Source organism: Ambystoma mexicanum, chromosome 14, assembly GCF_040938575.1.
Source record: "Ambystoma mexicanum isolate Mex_15411 chromosome 14, UKY_AmexF1_1, whole genome shotgun sequence".
Classification (NCBI taxonomy): Eukaryota; Metazoa; Chordata; class Amphibia; order Caudata; family Ambystomatidae; genus Ambystoma; species Ambystoma mexicanum.
The window spans coordinates 526,720,414-526,742,030 of NC_090940.1; positions in this window are offsets into that span (position 1 = coordinate 526,720,414).

Below are 21,617 nucleotides of genomic sequence, written 5' to 3' on the forward strand. Positions count from 1 at the left end.
AAAGGGTGTGCCCAAGTGACAGCAAATTACACGGTGACATTGGACTCCCATGAGCTGTTGGCCAGTCCATAGTCAATACTGTGTAGACATTCATAGTGTTCATTGTTGTTGCACCTAACTATGCATGATGGTTTGATATGTGCCTCTACTTACATATGTTGCTCATGTTTTGCAGGTATTTCACACAGATCTTCACAAGGGCATACTCTCTGGAGTCAGACTACATGTCGGTAGATGTGCACTGACACTTTTGCATGGCGCCATCACTGTACATCTGGACGGTGAGGACATACCAGCAGAATCAGGTAATGAGACTACCATTGATTACATGCATTGTGTCTTGTTTGGGTGGGCTTCAGGGTGGGTTGGTGTGTAATTTGATTAAAAATTACTCTTACACAGGTGTGTAGTAGTGGCTCCAGCGCGGTTAGCTGTTCAAGTGCGGCTATGTTCCATTTGGGGCACTGCTATTTGTGACACCGGTGTCATGTTGTGATGGCCAGTTTGTTTGCTCTCACATACCATGACATGGTGTCCTCAGTGGCGGGACTGTGAAGGGAATGGGTGACATGGCAATGTTGTCATGTAGTGAATCGCCTGTGGCAATGCATATTTGATTGATGGAGTTTTGTCTTCTCGTTGTGATGCATTGCTGGTGTATGTGTAGGTAGGGGTGCACACATAGTGACACTTCCATGTTAACAATCTCAGGCTGATGTGTATCTGACAGTTTATTGTCGAGTAATTTTGTGACATTGTCAGGTAGTGTCATCATTGATTGTCAGATGGTATGTGCCAGAGCAGTGTGCACTAGCCAGCACTGTGATTCCTAGGTGAAGAAGTTGGCCACCAGTTGCGTACGGGCTGCCACCCCCCGTGCCCTTTCCCCTCCCATGCGCAGCGGGCGTGCATGTGGTTGTGGATGTGGGGGCACCACCATGTCCACGGGCAGGCCCCGGCGTGTTGCAACGTTGTGCAGGACACATGCTGCCACTATGATCCTGCACACTATTCGGGGAGCATATAACAGCTGCCCGCCAGAACGGTCAAGGGAGCGAAAGCGTGACTTCAGCACTCCGAATGTGCGCTCCACTATGCCCCGTGTTGCAATGTGGGCTGTGTTGTACCTTACCTCGGGTGGCGTGGTGGGGTTCCGGATTGGGGTCATCATGTGGGGGCTGATAGGGTAGGCACTGTCCCCTGCGGAGGTGGTGATGGGTATCATTAGTGGTGTTGTGTCATGACCCAGTATCTGACATGCATGCATGTGCAGTGGCATTCATGCTCACCAAGCAGCCATGTATCTCCATGCTGGCCAGCCTCCAGGTCCCGGCATAGTGTAGACATTCTGTAGATGAAGCTGTCGTGGGTGGACCCGGGATAGTTGGCATATACTGATGTGATTATTCCCTTGGCATTGCATACAACTTGCACGTTGATGGAATGCCAGTGTTTGCGGTTTCTATAGATGTGCTCTGTTGCCCTGGGTGGACGTAGAGCCACATGTGTGCAGTCAATTGCACCAAGCACTTTGGGGAATTGAGCCACACCATAGAAATCCTGGATGCACGTCCGCCTTTCTGCATGAGTCCTGGGGAGATATATGTGCCTGCGGACTGATGGCCGTGCAGTGATGATGTTCAAGACCTGGTGTAGGCAGCGTGACTGCGTGGCCTGTGACACACCACCCACTATGGCACTTGTCCGCTGAAAGGATCCAGTGGCCAAGAAGTGCAGTACATTCAGGACCTTCTGCAGGGGGCTGAGTGCTTGGGAGCACAGGGTGGGTGATGTGAGGTCATCCTCCCACTCACTGACCAGGTCCAGTATGATGTGTGCTGGAAACCTGTACCTCCCATACACCTGGTCATCAGGCATCCCGAATAGGCTGGTTCTGGGTGTGAATATTCTGGCCCTGACTCTCCTCCTCCTCCTCCTTTGGTAGCCCACTGCCACTGCTGCTAGGAACGGTATGTTCATCCTGGCATCTGGCTTGTTTATTGATAAGTGCGCAAATTAATGCCTTGCGCGTGTTCTAGGCGAGCGTGTGACCCTTGCACCCCTGGGATCTAGTTCCCACTCCAATAGCGTGTGGAAATTCCCACGCAGCAGGCATACAGGTGCGCTGACGTACTTGCGTGTGTAAGTGCCCGCGCACCCCTGTAATACACGTACATAGGCCAATCGCGTGTACGCGCACTTTTGGCCAATTACACGCGATGTAATACACGTACATTGGCCAATCGCGTGTACGCGCACTTTTGGCCAATTACACGCGATGACACTCTGACGTGCAGTATTTCCACGTGTGCTCCGTCATCACGTGCTGAGTGGGGAACGCCCGTGCGGATCACGTCAGACGCGCTTACGCGGTGAGGGACTCTGGTCCAATAGAATCGCGTATGCGTGCTGATGCACTTACGCGCTAAGGCCCTTTCCTCGGATTTCACGCTGACGTGCAGGAATTTCACGTGCCAAATCACTCCGTATCAAGCTGGCCACCCGAAAACACACGGAACACCACGCTCCTGCCCAGAAGGCCGAGTTACTGCCCCCCCAGTGCCCTGAGCAGCCTCCCACGTGCTATCTGCTGCTGCCTGCCTGCCTGCCTGCCTGCTGCCACCGTGCCCTGCCATTTGGTGCCTGCACATCAGCCATCTGCAGGGGTCCAGTTGCTGTGTCCACCCCTGCTGGAACTGAAGACTCCCAACTGGGATTACATCGCTCCACAGCCCAGCCCCAGGACCCAGTTGCCCACCCACACCTGCCTCTGGGGTTGCCATGTCGGGCACTTCGACATCTGGCACCAGTGGCAACCCCAGGCCAGAGGGGCAGAGGGGCACCAGCTTCACTGCCACCGAAGTTGGTGTCCTGGTGGAGCATGTCCTGGGGCAGTATGATGCCCTCTTTGGATCGTCCCGGGCCAGCAAGGAAGGACGGGAGAGGATCTGGGCCGACTGTGTGGTTGCCATCAACGCGGAGGGGGTGGCAACCCGCAACGTCCAGAAGATCAAGAAGCGCTGGGAGGACTTGAGGTCCAGGACCCTTGTGAAGGCCCGGCGCCTCGTGGAGGGGGGCCGGGGCCGCATGAGTTACATCCAGAAGAGGGTCCTGGAACGCGTACGCCCAGCGCTCCACACCCAGGTCCTTGAGAGGGAGGCCCGTCTGGAGTTGAGCGGTAAGTGTGCAAGCATTACTGTGTGAGACAGGGCATGTTGCGGTGTGCTGGTTCTATGATACTTGCCTGTATGTGTGCCATGGGCCATGTATGCATGTATGTGTGCAGGGACATCATGGTAATGCATGTGCGACCAGTGATGTGTGACCCACATGGTTGTTGCATGTGTTGAAATGTGGCATGGGGAGCCCTATGCAGATTTAGGACATGAGAGCATGCCAGTCTCTGTACCTGGACATGGATGGGGGTGAAGGATGGGTGCTGATGCCAGGTACATATATGGTAGCCATGTCTGTGTGCCTGACCTGCGTGTCTGTGACTTGTGCATGCCATGGATGCATGACACATGTGTGTGACAATGCACAGATTCTGTGACGCACCCAACTAACCCTTGTTTCGCCTGTGTTCGTTGTGTTTGGGGCCAGATGGATGTGACTGAGGTGAAGTGTGTGCATGTGATATGCATGAGCCATGATGCATGTGAGTCACATATCATTGAATGTTTCAAGAGTCAATTGGACATGCATGGAAATGTGCATGGCATGCACCATGCCTGTTACTGTGTGTGTTTTGCCTGGACTGACCCATGTGTTGTGGAGGGACATGATGGAAGTGTACTTTGACAGGGGTGCTCATCTGCTATTGCTTCCTGTCTAGGGGACCATTTTACAGTAGCCTGATGCTTGTGTCCTTTGTCTCCCTCTACGCAGCGGCTAGTGAAGAAGAGGGCGGAGACGGCGCTGTGGAGCAAGGCGGCGGGGATGCCCCCACGGCTGCAGCGGAAGGGGTGGGTGAGCCCCCACAGGGGCCTGCTACGGCGGGAGACGGTGAGGAGCCATCCAGGTTGGTGGTTTGCACAGAGGAGGAGGAGGCCGACACTGGTGCACACATGGGGCCTGGTGGGAGCATCCCTGCTGGTGCAAGTGGTGCAGTCCAGGGCCAGGGCCAGGAGGCAGCACAGGTCACCGTGGAGGTGCCTGTGCATGTCGCTGTCCCTGACCCTGTGAGTGCACCACCATGCACCAGCAGGGATGCCCCGTCCCAGGCCCGTCCGCAGGTAGTGGGGATGTCCATGTCAACTGACTCCCCTCCACCTGCGGCCGTGGGAACCCCTGGCCGCGTGGAGCAGGTCCTGATTGGGGTCGCAATGCGCACGGCTGTGATTCGTGATGACGTGCGTGCTTCCCGGGAGGAGCACGCACGTCATCACGAAGTGCACCGTGCCGACGTGGCCCAATTGGGATCGGCCATGTTCGGGGGGTTCCTGCATGTGTTGGCCAATCTGACGGCCCTCTCCTCCTCTGTGCAGGCTATCCAACGGTCGTTCTCCTTGCCGTCTTCCGGCCCAGATGCCACCATGGCCCCCTGTGGACCTGCCCCGACCAATGCAGCCAGCTCGGTGGGGATCCCATCCCTGCCACAGTTGGGAGTCGGAGGTCCAGCAGGGGTGGACGACACAGCAAGTGGACCCCAGCAGATGGAAGATGTGCCGGCATCATCGGGCAGGGCACGTGCACGACGGCGTCGGTGGTTACCATCAGCCTGGATGCCGTCGTGCTGGCAGAGGCAGTGGCGTTGGAGGCAGCAGCGGGCTCGACGTGGGAGGCATCATGGCTCAGGGCCATCAAGATCAGAGGGGCAGGCATCGGCCGGAGGGCAGGGCAACCCTGGCATGGCGGTGTGTTCCGTGTGGGAGGAGTTTGGCCAGCGGATAGGTGCGGAGCGGCAGCGGGCGGAAGAGGAGCGGCTCGCCATGGCCAGGGCGGAGATCTCCATGCATCGGGCATTGAGGCGGGCTGAGTGCCTCGAGGAGGCTCGCAGGGATTTTGGTGAGCACATGGGGTTGTCCCTGCGAGACCTCGGGGCCAGGACAGAGTCCCGCCTCCAGGACATTGACATGGAGTTCGAGGATGCCCTGGCCAGCATCACCAAGTGAGCCGCAGGACTAGCCCGCTGCCTTTGTATATAGTTTTTTAGTTAGTTAGTGCTAGGTTTCCTTTATTTATTTTTATTATTTTGGACCGCTCGGACAATGGCCACTTTTTTGTACATATTTATTTTATTAGTTAGTATTAGGTTTCATTTGTGCTGTTGGGCTCATGGACCCTGGAACATTCGTGTATATATTGTTATATTTTGGGAGATACATTTTTTAATTTTTTTATTGTTTACACCATGACGTAATGGTTTTTCTTTGATTTCCTACTACATGGTTTTGCTTTGGACAAATTATATTGATTTTTTAATCCTTTGTTTTTTGGTTTATCATTTTTGTTCTCGGACATGGACCTTTTATTTACTTTGCCACATAGTTGTATGTTTTATTGGTTTACTTGATTTGTGTTTTTAATACATTTTTATATTATCTTACACTTGTGTTATTTTCTCTTTGGTTTCTTACATGTCATGATATGGGTTTTGACATTCACTTGCACCCATTGTGTATGTGTGTGTGACAGACATGTGTTCTTTTGCATACTTGCCTTTGGGGTTGTGTCATGTGATTGCATTCACTATGTGGGTGCATGCAATCCTTGCCTGGGTATGCTGGCCATTACTGCCATGATTGTGTATCGTCAGGACCTGGGGCCAGGGGGACATGGGTGGGGGCCTGCTGGCAGGTTCCCCACAGTGCTGGGGGTGGTGGGAGACATGGGTGGGGGCCTGGTGGAGGGTGTCCCTGGTGGATGGGGGGTGGGGGTGGTGGGAGACATGGGTTGGACATGGGTGGGGGCCTGCTGGCAGGTTCCCCACAGTGCTGGGGGTGGGGGTGGTGGGAGACATGGGTTGGACATGGGTGGGGGCCTGCTGGCAGGTTCCCCACAGTGCTGGGGGTGGGGGTGGTGGGAGACATGGGTTGGACATGGGTGGGGGCCTGCTGGCAGGTTCCCCACAGTGCTGGGGGTGGGGGTGGTGGGAGACATGGGTTGGACATGGGTGGGGGCCTGCTGGCAGGTTCCCCACAGTGCTGGGGGTGGGGGTGGTGGGAGACATGGGTTGGACATGGGTGGGGGCCTGCTGGCAGGTTCCCCACAGTGCTGGGGGTGGGGGTGGTGGGAGACATGGGTTGGACATGGGTGGGGGCCTGCTGGCAGGTTCCCCACAGTGCTGGGGGTGGGGGTGGTGGGAGACATGGGTTGGACATGGGTGGGGGCCTGCTGGCAGGTTCCCCACAGTGCTGGGGGTGGGGGTGGTGGGAGACATGGGTTGGACATGGGTGGGGGCCTGCTGGCAGGTTCCCCACAGTGCTGGGGGTGGGGGTGGTGGGAGACATGGGTTGGACATGGGTGGGGGCCTGCTGGCAGGTTCCCCACAGTGCTGGGGGTGGTGGGAGACATGGGTGGGGCCTGGTGGAGGGTGTCCCTGGTGGATGGGGGGTGGGGGTGGTGGGAGACATGAGCAGGTGTGCAGGGTAGTTCCCTGTGGTGTGTGCTGCCTGCAGGGGCCGTGGAGGGTGTACAGGTAATGCCTGGGAGCACACAGCCATATCGCGTGTGGAACTTCCCGCGCACCCCTGAAATCCACGTACCCGGCCATATCGCGTGTGGAACTTCCCGCGCACCCCTGAAATCCACGTACCCTGACTAATCGCGTGTGGAACTTCCCGCGCACCCCTGCAATCCACGTACCCGCCCATATCGCGTGTGGAACTTCCCGCGCACCCCTGAAATCCACGTACCCTGACTAATCGCGTGTGGAAGTTCCCGCGCACCCCTGCAATCCACGTACCCGGCCATATCGCGTGTGGAACTTCCCGCGCAGCCCTTAAATCCACGTACCCGGCCATATCGCGTGTGGAACTTCCCGCGCACCCCTGAAATCCACGTACCCTGACTAATCGCGTGTGGAACTTCCCGCGCACCCCTGAAATCCACGTACCCGGCCATATCGCGTGTGGAACTTCCCGCGCACCCCTGCAATCCACGTACCCGGCCATATCGCGTGTGGAACTTCCCGCGCACCCCTGAAATCCACGTACCCGGCCATATCGCGTGTGGGACTTCCCGCGCACCCCTGCAATCCACGTACCCGGCCATATCGCGTGTGGAACTTCCCGCGCACCCCTGAAATCCACGTACCCGGCCATATCGCGTGTGGAACTTCCCGCGCACCCCTGCAATCCACGTACCCGGCCATATCGCGTGTGGAACTTCCCGCGCACCCCTGAAATCCACGTACCCGGACATATCGCGTGTGGAACTTCCCGCGCACCCCTGCAATCCACGTACCCGGCCATATCGCGTGTGGAACTTCCCGCGCACCCCTGAAATCCACGTACCCTGACTAATCGCGTGTGGAACTTCCCGCGCACCCCTGCAATCCACGTACCCGGCCATATCGCGTGTGGAACTTCCCGCGCACCCCTGAAATCCACGTACCCTGACTAATCGCGTGTGGAACTTCCCGCGCACCCCTGCAATCCACGTACCCGGCCATATCGCGTGTGGAACTTCCCGCGCACCCCTGAAATCCACGTACCCTGACTAATCGCGTGTGGAACTTCCCGCGCACCCCTGCAATCCACGTACCCGGCCATATCGCGTGTGGAACTTCCCGCGCACCCCTGAAATCCACGTACCCGGCCATATCGCGTGTGGAACTTCCCGCGCACCCCTGCAATCCACGTACCCGGCCATATCGCGTGTGGAACTTCCCGCGCACCCCTGAAATCCACGTACCCTGACTAATCGCGTGTGGAACTTCCCGCGCACCCCTGAAATCCACGTACCCGGCCATATCGCGTGTGGAACTTCCCGCGCACCCCTGCAATCCACGTACCCTGACTAATCGCGTGTGCAACTTCCCGCGCACCCCGGTATGCACGCACACGTTTATTTTTTCTCTCAGCGCGTGTCTGTGTTTGTGGGTACCCCTTTGTACGTCATTTGTCCTGGAGGGCCACAGTATTGGACATTGATCATGTCTGTATATAGGTGCTATTTGTTGGCGCACCTTTTAGCGCACATTTCTTGCAGGCGCAGAGACGCTACCGCCTGCTTTCTTGTGGCGGTCGTGTTTGTGCCTGTTTGTGCCTGTGCGCTGCTTTGAGCGTGCGCTTTTTTGCCCTATTCTATTCCATGAATACGTGTTGTATGCGAGCGTGTGGGCGTTCCGCGCACTTGCCTCCTATACTTTCCCCGTGCCGCCCACATTCTTCCCCATTCCGAGTGTTGTGCCCCATTTTATTCCCCATTCCGAGTGTCCCGCCCTGTGTTCCGCCTACTTTAGAGCTGTGCGCTGCGCTCGGAGTGATAGCGCAGTGGCCGTGGCGCACGACGTTGGTTGACCTGTGCGCCGGCCTGCGCCGCGTGCTTTTTCAGCGCACGTCCTCTGCTTTTCTTGCGCACGGACTTCCATGAATCGACGTGCGCTGGTTTCCCTGCGCTTTTCGCTTATTTTCGGCGCAGCGCACGTATTGGCCCCTCTGCGCCGGGATTTTCGGCGCACATTTATTCCATGAATCGGCCTGTCAGTTTGTCAATATTCGCTTTGACAAACTTTCAGAAGTGAAAAGGATAGGGCGCTCAACTGCTCGATTCCTTCTCTTCAAAGACATGTATGTACGTAGAGAACAATTTTCTCTAAATCTTGCATATGCAGTCACCATTCATAAATCCCAAGGTCTTACCCTAGACAAAGCATTGATAGATATAGGAAACACAGTCTTTAAAGAAGGCATGAGCTATGTAGCACTATCACGCTTACATACACTTGTTGGTCTATTTGTAATCAACTTTGATTCAAGTAAACTGAACGCTGATATTCCTTGCATTTTAGAATACAATAGACTGCGTTCACTGTACACCCCCCATCTGAAATCATACCCTGTTCCAGAAAAAGTAAAACGTGGTAAAAGAAAACTAATTCAAACAGAAATGCAACAGAATCTGACGACAAATCCTTCAAAGAAAACAAAAGAAGCTAAAACCTCATCAATTACCACAAGCAAAGAAGAACCTATTAGGGAAAGTTAATCAGGTACTTCTTCAAAGAAGGAACACAAACTCAGAAAAAAAGCACTCAGAGACAGAACTAGCTGGTGCATTCAAATGTTCAAATGAAACTGGTGTAAGTTGCTATGCAAACGTAGCAATGAATATTCTATTTTAATTGCCATCAATTGTTAACAATATTTACTTACACAGTACAGACCAATTGTGTTTGCAAATGTTAGTCCTTCATAGAAACGCAACAAACAATCCTGACAACACATACAGTGTTCACGGAATAAGACACAAATTGGACTACTGTGCTGGAATGGTGAAATGCACTATAAACTCACAAGAAGATCCACAAGAATGTCTAATGTACTTACTACAAGTACTGGAAAACAAAAACATACCTATAAATGAAATCTTCCAGATTTCATACAACTGGAAACATACATGCACTCTCTGTAACAATGTGATACAGGAACAAATCCCAAATGAGCGATTTGTGTATGTATCCATACCTAATTGTGAATCCATTCAATTTCAGCAACTTCTACAGAATGCAAACCATGGCAGATTATGTACTATGTGCAATTCAGATAATCACGCCACCTTACTGATATGATATGATCGTTTATTTATATAGCGCCTATACACCATGTGTTTCAAAGCGCTTCAAGGCAAGGGAGGGAACAAGGGAAATACAACCACATTCTTACAGGCCATGAACAGTAAGGGTGTGAAATTAACTATCGTACTCAGCCTGACGACATTTCAGATAGTGCAAGAGCTAAGACATAGATAAGGAAGCGAGGGGGAGAGTGGGAAGAAAATGGAAACAGACAGGCGACTACCGTACTAGGCCTGACGACATTTCTGGTAGAGCCAGAGAAAAAAAAAAGGTGAGGGAGAGGGGTGCAGAAAGGGAGGGGAGGAACAAAACAAGCGACTATCATACTAGGCCTGACGACATTTCAGTAAGTGCTGGAGGAGTGGTGGGGAGGAAAAAAAATAGTAATGGGAGGGTAGAGGAAACAGACGAGGTTGCTATCATATTAGGTCCAGGGACAATTCTGATAGAGTAAGTGCATAGAAGAAAGTAAGGGGAGGAGATAGGAAAAGGGAGAAGGGAAAGGAGGAGAGAAAAGAGAGTAAGCAGTCAAAAAGAGTGGAGAGCAAATACAATTGCAGAAGTCAGTAGTAACACATAATGTCGTAAGCCAGGATACAAGATGAAGATGGGAACAGCATGATTCAGGGCCACTTTGAGTACAAGATGCAGAGGAAGTCCTGCATGAGAGTTGAGAAAGTGTGACGCACCGTGAATGAATGAAGTCCATAAAAGTCAAATCCAGCATTGGCCACAAGACAGTGATGGTGAAGGTAGGCACCAGGTGGGTGGGGCTTAGGTCAGGTGACCTAGATCCACTTGCACCTGCTCCCCATCTGCAAAGGAAAAGAAGCTGGAGGGCTCCTTAAGTAGGGAAACAGAGCGGCAAGCAGGAAGGCACCAGGTGGGCGTGGCTTGCTAAGTGGTGAAAAAGAGCGGCAAGCAGGAAGGCACCAGTTGGGCAGGGCTTGCTAAGTGGTGAAAAAGAGCGGCAGGCAGGAAGGCACCAGGTGGGCGGAGCTTAGGCCCGGTGACCTAGATCCACTTGCACCTGCTCCCCATCTGCAAAGGAAAAGAAGCTCGAGGGCTCCTTAAGTAGGGAAACAGAGCGGCAAGCAGGAAGGCACCAGGTGGGCGTGGCTTGCTAAGTGGTGAAAAAGAGCGGGAAGCAGGAAGGCACCAGGTAGGCGGGGCTTGCTAAGTGGTGAAAAAGAGCGGCAAGCAGGAAGGCACCAGGTGGGCGGGGCTTAGGCCCGGTGACCTAGATCCACTTGCACCTGCTCCCCATCTGCAAAGGAAAAGAAGCTCGAGGGCTCCTTAAGTAGGGAAACAGAGCGGCAAGCAGGAAGGCACCAGGTGGGCGTGGCTTGCTAAGTGGTGAAAAAGAGCGGGAAGCAGGAAGGCACCAGGTAGGCGGGGCTTGCTAAGTGGTGAAAAAGAGCGGCAAGCAGGAAGGCACCAGGTGGGCGGGACTTGCTAAGTGGTGAAAAAGAGCGGCCGGCAGGAAGGCACCAGGTGGGCAGGGCTTGCTAAGTGGTGAAAAAGAGCGGGAAGCAGGAAGGCACCAGGTGGGCAGGGCTTGCAAAGTGGTGAAAAAGAGCGTCAGGCAGGAAGACACCAGGTGGGTGGGGCTTAGGCCAGGTGACCTAGATCCACTTGCACCTGCTCCCCATCTGTAAAGGAAAAGAAGCTGGAGGGCTCCTTAAGTAGGGAAACAGAGCGGCAAGCAGGAAGGCACCAGGGGGGCGGGGCTTGCTAAGTGGTGAAAAAGAGCGGGAAGCAGTAAGGCACCAGGTGGGCGGGGCTTGCTAAGTGGTGAAAAAGAGCTGCAGGCAGGAGGGCACCAGGTGGGCGGGGCTTAGGCAGGTGACTGATACAAACACATAGTAACTACATAATACTTATGCTTCTACGTTACAATGCAGATGGTACCAAAAACAACTGCAAGCTGATTGGATTCACACACGGTCAAGTGTCACTTGCGAAGAAAACCTTTACAACAATAGGTATAATCTACCACACAGGAGCTACAACCAATGCAGGTCACTACACTGCATACATTAAAAAGAAATGTAGATGGTTCGAATGGAATGATAGCACCATTACTCTAAAGCAGAGATTGCCAGCTAATCTTACAAATGCGTATTTAATCTTCTTAAAGCCAAAATTTAATAACTAATGTGTACTTCAACATTAACACAAATTCATGTAAAAGACTATAAACAGTTAGAATACGCCAACAGGTATCTAACTGCTCAAGAGTGTATAACAAACACACAGATAAATGAATACTAAAGATCAGTAACAAATAATGCACAGTTAGAATACGCCAACAGGTATCTAACTGTTTTAAAAAATCTGCAACATGCCACCAGACATAACATTAATCAGAAACAATAAGTAAACACTCAAAGGAAACAAAGAAGTAGTTTGTAGCATAGCAAAGAAAGGTTTTTTTTAATCCGACAAGGATTTTTTTTTCACCAGACCCAAGGATTTGAAAAACAAACACAGAAACTGAGCAAAATGCACAGTACACTGGTTTGTAAACTAAATATGAGGGTAAAAAAAGCTAAAATGTCTATTCTACAATGTAATAAGTCTTTATAAAATACAAACACTAACATGCTCTTTTCTTTTATCACAGAAATTAAAAAAGGATATTTCTGCCAAGTACTAAAATCATGTAAGAAATATATGGAATCGCAACAAAGTAAACAGTAAGTATAATTTCACACATCTCATACATATTCGAATCTATACGTCTAATCTATGGCAGTAATATGGTGCAGTGGCTGTAGGCAGGGCCTAGCGTCTTGGATGTATAACCTACCACCTACACTCTGCGGCCAAGCAACCAAGACTATAGGTCCTACCCACAACCATCGCAGCATATCAAAACTATGGTGCTTATAATTTCACTACTTATAAGTTTAGTCTTGGGTGCATGGTCTGCGGCCATGCACCTAAGACTCTAGGTCGTGCACACAACCACCGCACCCATGCTGACTTATAACCTCACTGCTTATGATTTCAGTCTTGGGTGCATGGCCTTTGGCCATGTGCACCCAAGACTCTCGGTCCTGGCCAGAACCACCAGAACATATCGCACCCATTGTGGCTTCTAACTTCACTACGTATAAATTTGGTTTCGGATGCATGGCCTTCGGCTATGCACCCAAGACTGCAGGCCCTCCCCACAACCACCTGAGTGATGTTCGATACTACATGTGTATCTATAGCTGTGATATGCTGCAGTAGTTGTGGCCAGGGCCTAGAGTCTTAGGTGTAGGTCCATAGATATTTGAATGTATGGGTGTGCAGTGGCTTATAACTCCATCCAGTGCTTATAACTTTACCCAAGACTGTACACATTCCCCACAACCATCTGATCGATAAGCAATACTAGAGGTGTATCCATTGCTGTGATATGCTGCGGTGGTTGTGGCCAGGGCCTAGAGTCTTGGAAGTATGGCCTACGGCCTGTGGCCATGCAACCAAGACTCTAGGCCCTGGTCACAACCACCGCAGCATATTACACCCATGGTCGCTTATAAATCATTAGCAAACCCATAGAATGAAACATTTTAACTGTAGCATGTACTCAGTTTGCACCCAGAACTCTAGGCCCTCCCACACCTACCAGATACATAATCGATTGTATGGGTGTGATGTATGAATGTGATATGCTGCAGTGGTTTTGGGCAGGGTCTACACTCTTGGGTGTATGGCCTATGGCCTGCAGCCTTGCACCCTAAATTCTACGTCCTGCCCACAAACATTGCACTATATAAAACCCATGTTGTTTTATAACTTCAGTGCTTATAACTTTGTTCTTGGGTGCATGGGCTTTGGCCATGCACCCAAGACTCTACGTACTGGCCACAACTACCACAGCATATCGAACCCATAGAGGGGTACAATTTCTCTACGTATAAATTTGATCTTGGCCCTCCCCACAACCACCTGATCGATATGCAATACTACGGGTGTATTTATAAGTGCAGTGCTTATAACTTTGGTTTTGGATGCATGGCCTTTGGCCATGCACTCAAGACTCTACGTACTGGCCACAACTACCAAAGCATATCGTACCCATAGAGGGGTACAATATCTCTACGTATAAATTTGATCTTGAGTGCATGGCCTTTGGCCATGCACCCAAGACTCTAGGCTCTGGCCACAACCACCGCAGCTTATCACACCCATGGCGGCGTATAAATCAATGGCACACCCATAGAAACAAAAAGTGTAACTACGGCATGCACTCAATTTCAATGTTCGCTAACACCACGCGTGTCCTTACAACAGTTTCAAGTTGCCTGCGCACAGCACGGACTGAAGTACTATCCTTATGAGACCCCTCATTTTCAGTACTTACAAACATCCCGGACAAGGCGGGCATAGGGAATACATCATTACCACCTATCGCCTAGACAAATACAGTATTTCATCCATCTCTTGCTCTCTGAACCTCCCCAAGCACTCTGACACACCCAAACCGTTTCTGAAATAGCATTTTGCCTCTGGTCGCCCCCGCGCTGTCGGCGGATCCAAGATGTCGGGCGCGTCCAAACAATCTGACGCAGAGCACGGCTCACTGCAGCCAATCGGCGGAGACGTCGCGTATCCGTGGTCATGACGCCAGCCCCTTAGCCAATCGGTATCTGGTCCGCAGAGCGAATAGGGATGTGTGACCGCGGAGCGGATATAGATCTCACTAATTTTTTAGACCTACTTTTTGGTCGTTTTTAAAGGAAACTACTGGACGGATTATCAGCAAATTTACAAAAGCACGCTTTCGGGACCAAGCCCCTGTCCCTGCTGCAAATTTGGTGCAAATCCGTCCAGCGGTTTGGCCTGTAGGCGTGCGCAAAGTTTTTCCCCCATTCAGTCAATGGGAAAAAAAGACGTTTTGGGACCCCCCCCCTACAACTTTTCCCCCCCTGGACCAAGCATTACCAAACTTTGCAAGAAAAAGTGGGCCACATACTTTTTTTTGCAAAGTTTGGTGCTCTTCCTATGGAAATAGCAACTTAACCATAACTACACAGCCACTACCGTGGTTAAAGGTTACAGGTAAAACCGAGAAAAAAAACAAAAATCGCCAGTTATGGTAAGCTAAGCAACCATAACTCGTGCTACGAGTGTGCACTGCAAGGACTAACACCCATGACATCAAATATGTCATCACAAATCTCATTTTTTACATTGTTTTCAAGAGAGTCAGTGTGCAACATAATACTACAAAAAAAATCACTACTTTCAAGAAGAGCCCCAAGCCAATTTAGATGGGGTGTGCAGAAATCGGGATGGCAGGCATAGTAAAATGAACGTTTAGATGGGGAAAAGTATTCGTGCTGTCAAACGGCATATTGCCATGGGCGAAATATACCATAGGCACATGTCGAACAAAGGCACAAATACACTTCTTTTGCAATGTACCGCTCTGTCTGCATTCACGGACCAAATAGGAAATGGCCCAGCCACATCGTGGCTGCATAATGCAATAGAAACTTTTGCAAGACATCGGAAACAAACGCATGAACTGGGCAAGAGCTTCATTCTTTGCAAATGGCTCTGAAACTCATGTAACATGTTGTGCAATTTTCCTTCTGCAATGAACAGCAATAGTTTTGGCATGATTGCGTATCTCCAAAGAGTCACACAGAGAAACCAAAATCAGGCACTTCATTGTGTGTACTCCATAGCACTACACATGCACATTATGGATTGCAAATGAGGTAGCCACCGCACAGTGTTTTCCATTCACTTTAAGTAAAAGTATGTCGGAATCCCCTAAAACCTGCATGCTGTGCCTTGTGAAACACACAGCCATAACCGCACCCTCTGCATTTCTGTCGACAAATACACTGTGTCGCACAGTCTGTCCGTACACACCACACCCACAAACTTTATTGCCCAATCCCGTAGGCTCTGCAGGCCCATTTCTATGGCTGTCATCTTCAAAAGGGGCATATGTAACACATGCCAACCTGCAACTATCGTGATATTCATGGACAGAAGTGGGGGAATAACTTTCAACCAGGGGAGCGGACATCCTTAGTTGTGGTGGCTCTGAAAAGAGCCTTTGGGGGCTTTTTTTTGTTGTTATTTTTTATTTTTTAAAGGTGCTTCCTCAAAGCATTTTTTTTGCGATTTTAATACATAAATGTGTGTTTTCAACGTCAGCTCACATTCTTATAATAGGGTCTTCTATGCAGTTTGTAGATTGTGAAACAACGTTTCATTGCCACTGACCTCTGACTGGCGACAGGAATCTTTGGAATACTTCCGCACCATTCTCGGGGGTATACATGAGAAAAGCACCTTAGCAGTAGGAAAAATGCACTGCACTGCTTTCTTCATAATCTTCAGTTGACTAAACACATGGGAACAAGGCATGTAACCCAAAAAGAAGGCTCCAAAGGGCACTATCACAAAATGTACAGTTGCCGAAGAGGCCACGCGTCGACATTCTACAAGGAGTCCACCAAAACAGCATGATTCGACACTACACCACAAAGCGTCCACTCCCTCCAAACCAAAATGGCCAGACAAGTCTTCTTGCACAGATCTTACACAAAGCAATCACCCAAAACTGTGCGTCTTGTCATGTTTGCCAGCCGCGCTACACAAAGTAATCGAAAAAGTGAAGGCCGCCCTTTCCTGTGACGCACACCCAGAGCACCTGATTGGCCAAAGGCCATAGTCCCATTCCCATTGGCTACCATGGTACGAAGTGCAAACTGTGCCATGTGCCTTTCGCCAATGACAGCGAGGGCCATGCCCCGTGGAAGCAGGAGGACTCCTTCTCCCTATTGGTGCTATTTCCTGTGACATACACCCTGAGAAAACCTGAGCACCTGATTGGTCAAAGGCGATAGTCTCATTTCCATTGGCCAGCATGCTGAGAAGTGCAGAATGTGGCACGTGCCTTTCTCCAAGTAACGTGAGGGCCGCGCCCCAGTAGAGCAGGAGGAGTTCTTCTTTCTATTGGTGCATTTTCCTGTGACGCACACTGAGCACAACCTGATAGGACAATCGCTGCAGTCCCATTTTCATAGGCCAGCCTGGTGAGAAGTGCCGATTGTGGCACGTGTGGGTCCCCAAGTATGTCGAGGGCTGGGGCCAAGGGAAGCAGGAGGCCCTCTTCCTATTGCTGCACACCCTAAGCATCTGATTGGACAATCCCCACAGTTCCATTTTCGTGGCCGCCACCCGCAAAATCCACGGATGTGGCTTTTGTGCTGCTTGCGGGCGTGGGTGAATAACTTGCAACCAGAGTAGGGGGACTTTGTGGTAAGGGGTGACTAGTAAAAGAGCCTCTTGTGTTTTATTTTGTTTAGATGCTTCTACAGAAACACTTTTTCGGTTTTTATTAGCTTTTGTGTTTTCTTGTGCTCACATTAGTACAGTAAACTGTTCATCGCATCCTGTAGAGGAGCAAACAAAACTGCATCTCCAATGGGTGACAACAAAATGCCATTTTCTTGGAAAAATGAAGCATTTCCACAACTAATAAGGTCATTGTTGCAGAAGAGTATTCCACGAGCGGACAAAAAAGTAGACATGCTTCTGTTGATGAGACACCTTCCTGCGTCTGGCTCAGAACAACATCCATGAGCAGGGGGCCATACTCTTTGTGGTATTATAGATGAGAAAAGCACCTTGGCGTTGGGGAAAACCATCCTCACGACATGCAGCAATCTCCTCAGTCTATATAACAAATCTAAGCAAGCCAGGTAACCCATATGCATTCCGCCGTAATGTATGACGATAACATCTACTACTGGAAAACTGACGAGGTCTTTGCAAAGTGCATGCATATAGCTGAAATTGCACTCATACACAGCGTTCCACAATGCATCCACTCCTTCCAAATCAAAAATGTTATCAAAGTGTCTTTGCAGCGCATACTTGTGCAGATCTATGACAAAGGGATCACCTACAATCAACACAATGTGTTTCGCCATGTCAGCCACCATCAGTATGCAGAGTATAATGTACAACATTTTCACCTCCCCTTCCTGTTAACCACACTACCTGATTGGCTAATCCCCACACTGCCATGGCAATTGGGAAAGGTCGTCTAAAGGGCAGATTTTGGCACATACTCCTCCCAAAGTAGCGGGAGGGCTGCACCCCTGTAAAGGAGTAGTCCGTCTTCCCTTTGCACTATCTTCTCTGCAGCTCTACTTCATTGGGTTGCGCGTAAATAGAGGCACACGCATCCAACAATCACATTGAGGCAGCGATCATCCAATACTGTCACTCCTGTACATCACTTGAAATGTGCTGCTACACATTTACAGTACAAATGTTGTACCATTCCAAAGCACATCCACTACAAAGTTCAATGAAAGTAGGCACAATTTCTCCATCCGCACACATCCACATAGCCACCCAGGATGTAGCACGTGTTATCATGAAAGTACTGTGTAATCCACTACCTTTTAGTGATAGTGGGGGCGGGGGTAAACAATATCATACTCCGTAGGGGATGCAGTCTTCCAGCGTACATGTATAAAGTTTTCTTTTTTTGACGTGCGTGCAAGCAAGTTTTTTTGTATTTTCTCTTTATATGCGTTTCTGTTTGCCTTTCCTCACATTTTTACCACATTCTGGTCAATGCTTCTTGCCCAGTGTAAAAGAAAACGCCATTGCCAATGGCGCTCAAATAAATGCCATTTCTATGGAACCACTGCATATTTTGCGACCTCATGATCTCATAGTGGGTGGAGAACATGCCAGCAGTCTGGGTAAACTCACGTATAATTCTGTTTATAGCACACCTTCCGACCTCTGGCTGGGGACAAATTACACTGTCATGGACCCATACTCATCTTGGCGTTATGCATGAGAAAAGGACCTTGGCAGTAGGAAAAATATGCATCACTGCGGTCATCAACCTCTTCAGGTGACGGATTAATCGTCCACACGGCATGTAACCCAAATGTAGACTTCCATAGTGCAGCACGACAAAGTCAACGGTCGTGACGGACGCCACATGTCTGCACAGGTGAACCATCCTGCCGAAACTGCAGTCACCCTGACAGGCCCAGAAAGTGTCCACTCCTTCAAACCCGAAATTACCAGCAACGCCTCTTTGGAGATGGAGCACAAAGGTATCACTGACGATAAGCACTCTGCGTCTCTCCATCTCGACCACCCTCACAACACAGTATTGGGACGAAATGGTACCACCTCTTCCTGTCAACCATGCCCTAAACTCCTATTGGCCTAGTTCCCACAGTTCCATTTGCCTTTCCGCCCAGCTCATAATGGCAGGATGTGCACGTGCGCTTTCCAATCTACAATGAGGGCCACGACCCACTACAGCTCACACAATACTTCTTCCCATTGCACGGTCACTTTTTGCAGCACTCCCCCATTGGGTGCTGTCAAATTTTCAAACACGCCTTCAGCAATCACATCCAAAACGTCTGCATTGCACAATGTCATTTCTATGCACCACTCCATATTTACCATTAAACACTCTCAGTGCACGTGCCTTTTCATTGCAAAGGCCCTCCACCAGAAACTTCTGCTAAATAATGCACGAAAGCAGCATCCACAAGGATCCTAAGACGCACACAGCACACCTTTGGTCATGCACACACCATTGCATCCCTTTCCACTCCCACCACAACACTATACATCCAAGCAAGCAACCATGTGGGCACCCATCATTATGCACAAACGTTACATATATAGCGGCACTTCCACCCAACTCCCCCACACCATAAAACACCCATTCACATAAACCTGTCTCACTTAGCAGACTCCACAAACATAACACAGCCTGCACCACCCCTACACAGTGACATTCACAAAGTATTGTGTCACTGGCAACCTATGCACAACAGCTGCACAACATTGGGCCTACTTCAATAAATCTGCACACAGCAGAGTAACCAACCACAAATAAGCAGCACTTCAGCCATACCCACTTTTATACTCATATTACGTACACACTGTACCCTGTGTTCACACTACACAACTTCTCACTGAACCATCTCCTGCTGCTCATAAAATACTGCACCATGTTCCAACTATCACCACAACCATGGAATGCACAATACACGCTTTGCAACTCACTTGTGGTCCTGGTTCACGTCCACATTGTGCTCCACACCCATTCTACAAATATCACCACCCTGTGCCTCATGCACTATCAAACCTGCATTGCTCCACTGGATGTGCTTGTTGCACACATTGCCTGCACCGTAATGCAACCATGCATGTCAGCATGTCACCAACTAACACTATACACATACGCACCATTGGCACCAGCACTCCTAACCAACCTCCACACCACAATGGACATGCACAGCATTAAATGCAACAGTTACCATAATGTATAAACATTATACTGTCTCCGGCGCCCCTACGCCCTTTCATTTACATACTATTGTCTTACCCACTTCCACTCAGAAGGTATTGTGCCACTGCCAACTTAACCACAAAATGTTTACAAAATTGCCCATACTGCAAGCAATGTGCACACAACACACTATCCATGCACATATAAGCTGCCCTCCAACCATACCCTCTACCATACTGACAGTATGCAAACACTACACCCAGTGTCCACACTGCGTGACTTTTCACTGCAGCATCTCCAACCACAGTGCACCGCCATGGAGCTATGCAGCAACAAATTGCAACAGTTACCATAATGTACAAACAAAACACTCTGTCCTGCTTCCCTGTGCACTTTCAATCACATACTATGGGCGTACTCACTTCCATACACAAGGTATTATGCCATTGCCAACCTACCCACATTCTGTTTGCAACACTGGCCTAAACGGCTTAAATGTGCTCCACAACCATTCCTTACATGTCACCACCGTCTGACTCATACACAATAAAAATGCATTACTGCTGTGGTTGTCCTCAAAGCCTAGGCTCTTGAGTGCATGGCCTACGGCCTTCGGCCATGCACCCAATAGTCTAGGCCTTGAGCACACCCACAGCAACATAATGCCACCATGCATGTCACTTTGTCAGCAACTACAACAATCCACTTACACACCACTGCCAGCAGCACTCCCACCCAACCTGTACACCGCCAATGGCGCTAGGCAGCAACACATTTCAACAGTTAATATAACGGCCATGTGGGCAGCTAACATTATGCACAAACATAACATACATAGGTAGCGTCACTTCACCCCAACTCCCCCACACCATAAAACACTCATTCACGAAAACAGGTCGCAATTACCAGAATCCACAAACGTACCACATCCTCCACCACCCCAAAGCACTGCCATTCACAAAGTATTGTGTCACTGCAACCTCTGCACAACAGCTTTACAACATTGGGCCTACTTCAATAAATCTGCACACAGCAGAGTAACCAACCACATATAAGCTGCACTTCAACCATACCCACTTCCATACTCACATTACGCAAACACTGCACCCTGTGGCCACACTACACAACTTCTCACTGCACCATCTCCTACCGCACACCAAATACTGTAGAATTTTGCAAATATCACCACAACCATGGAATGCACAATACATGCTTTGCATCTCACTTGTGGTGCCACACTGACAGTATGCAAACACTACACCCAGTGCCCACTCTGCGTGACTTTTCACTGCAGTATCTCCAACCACAGCGAACTGCCATGGAGCTATGTAGCAACAAAGTGCAACAGTTACCATAATGTACAAACAAAACACTCTGTCCTGCTTCCCTTTGCACTTTCAATCACATACTATGGGCCTACTCACTTCCATTCACAAAGTATGGTGCCATTGACAACCTACCCACGTTCTGTATGCAACACTGGCCGTACTGCAACCAATCTGCACACACCACACTATGCAAGCACCACCCTCTATCGAATGCAGAGTCAAACATGCGTTCCTGCGGTGG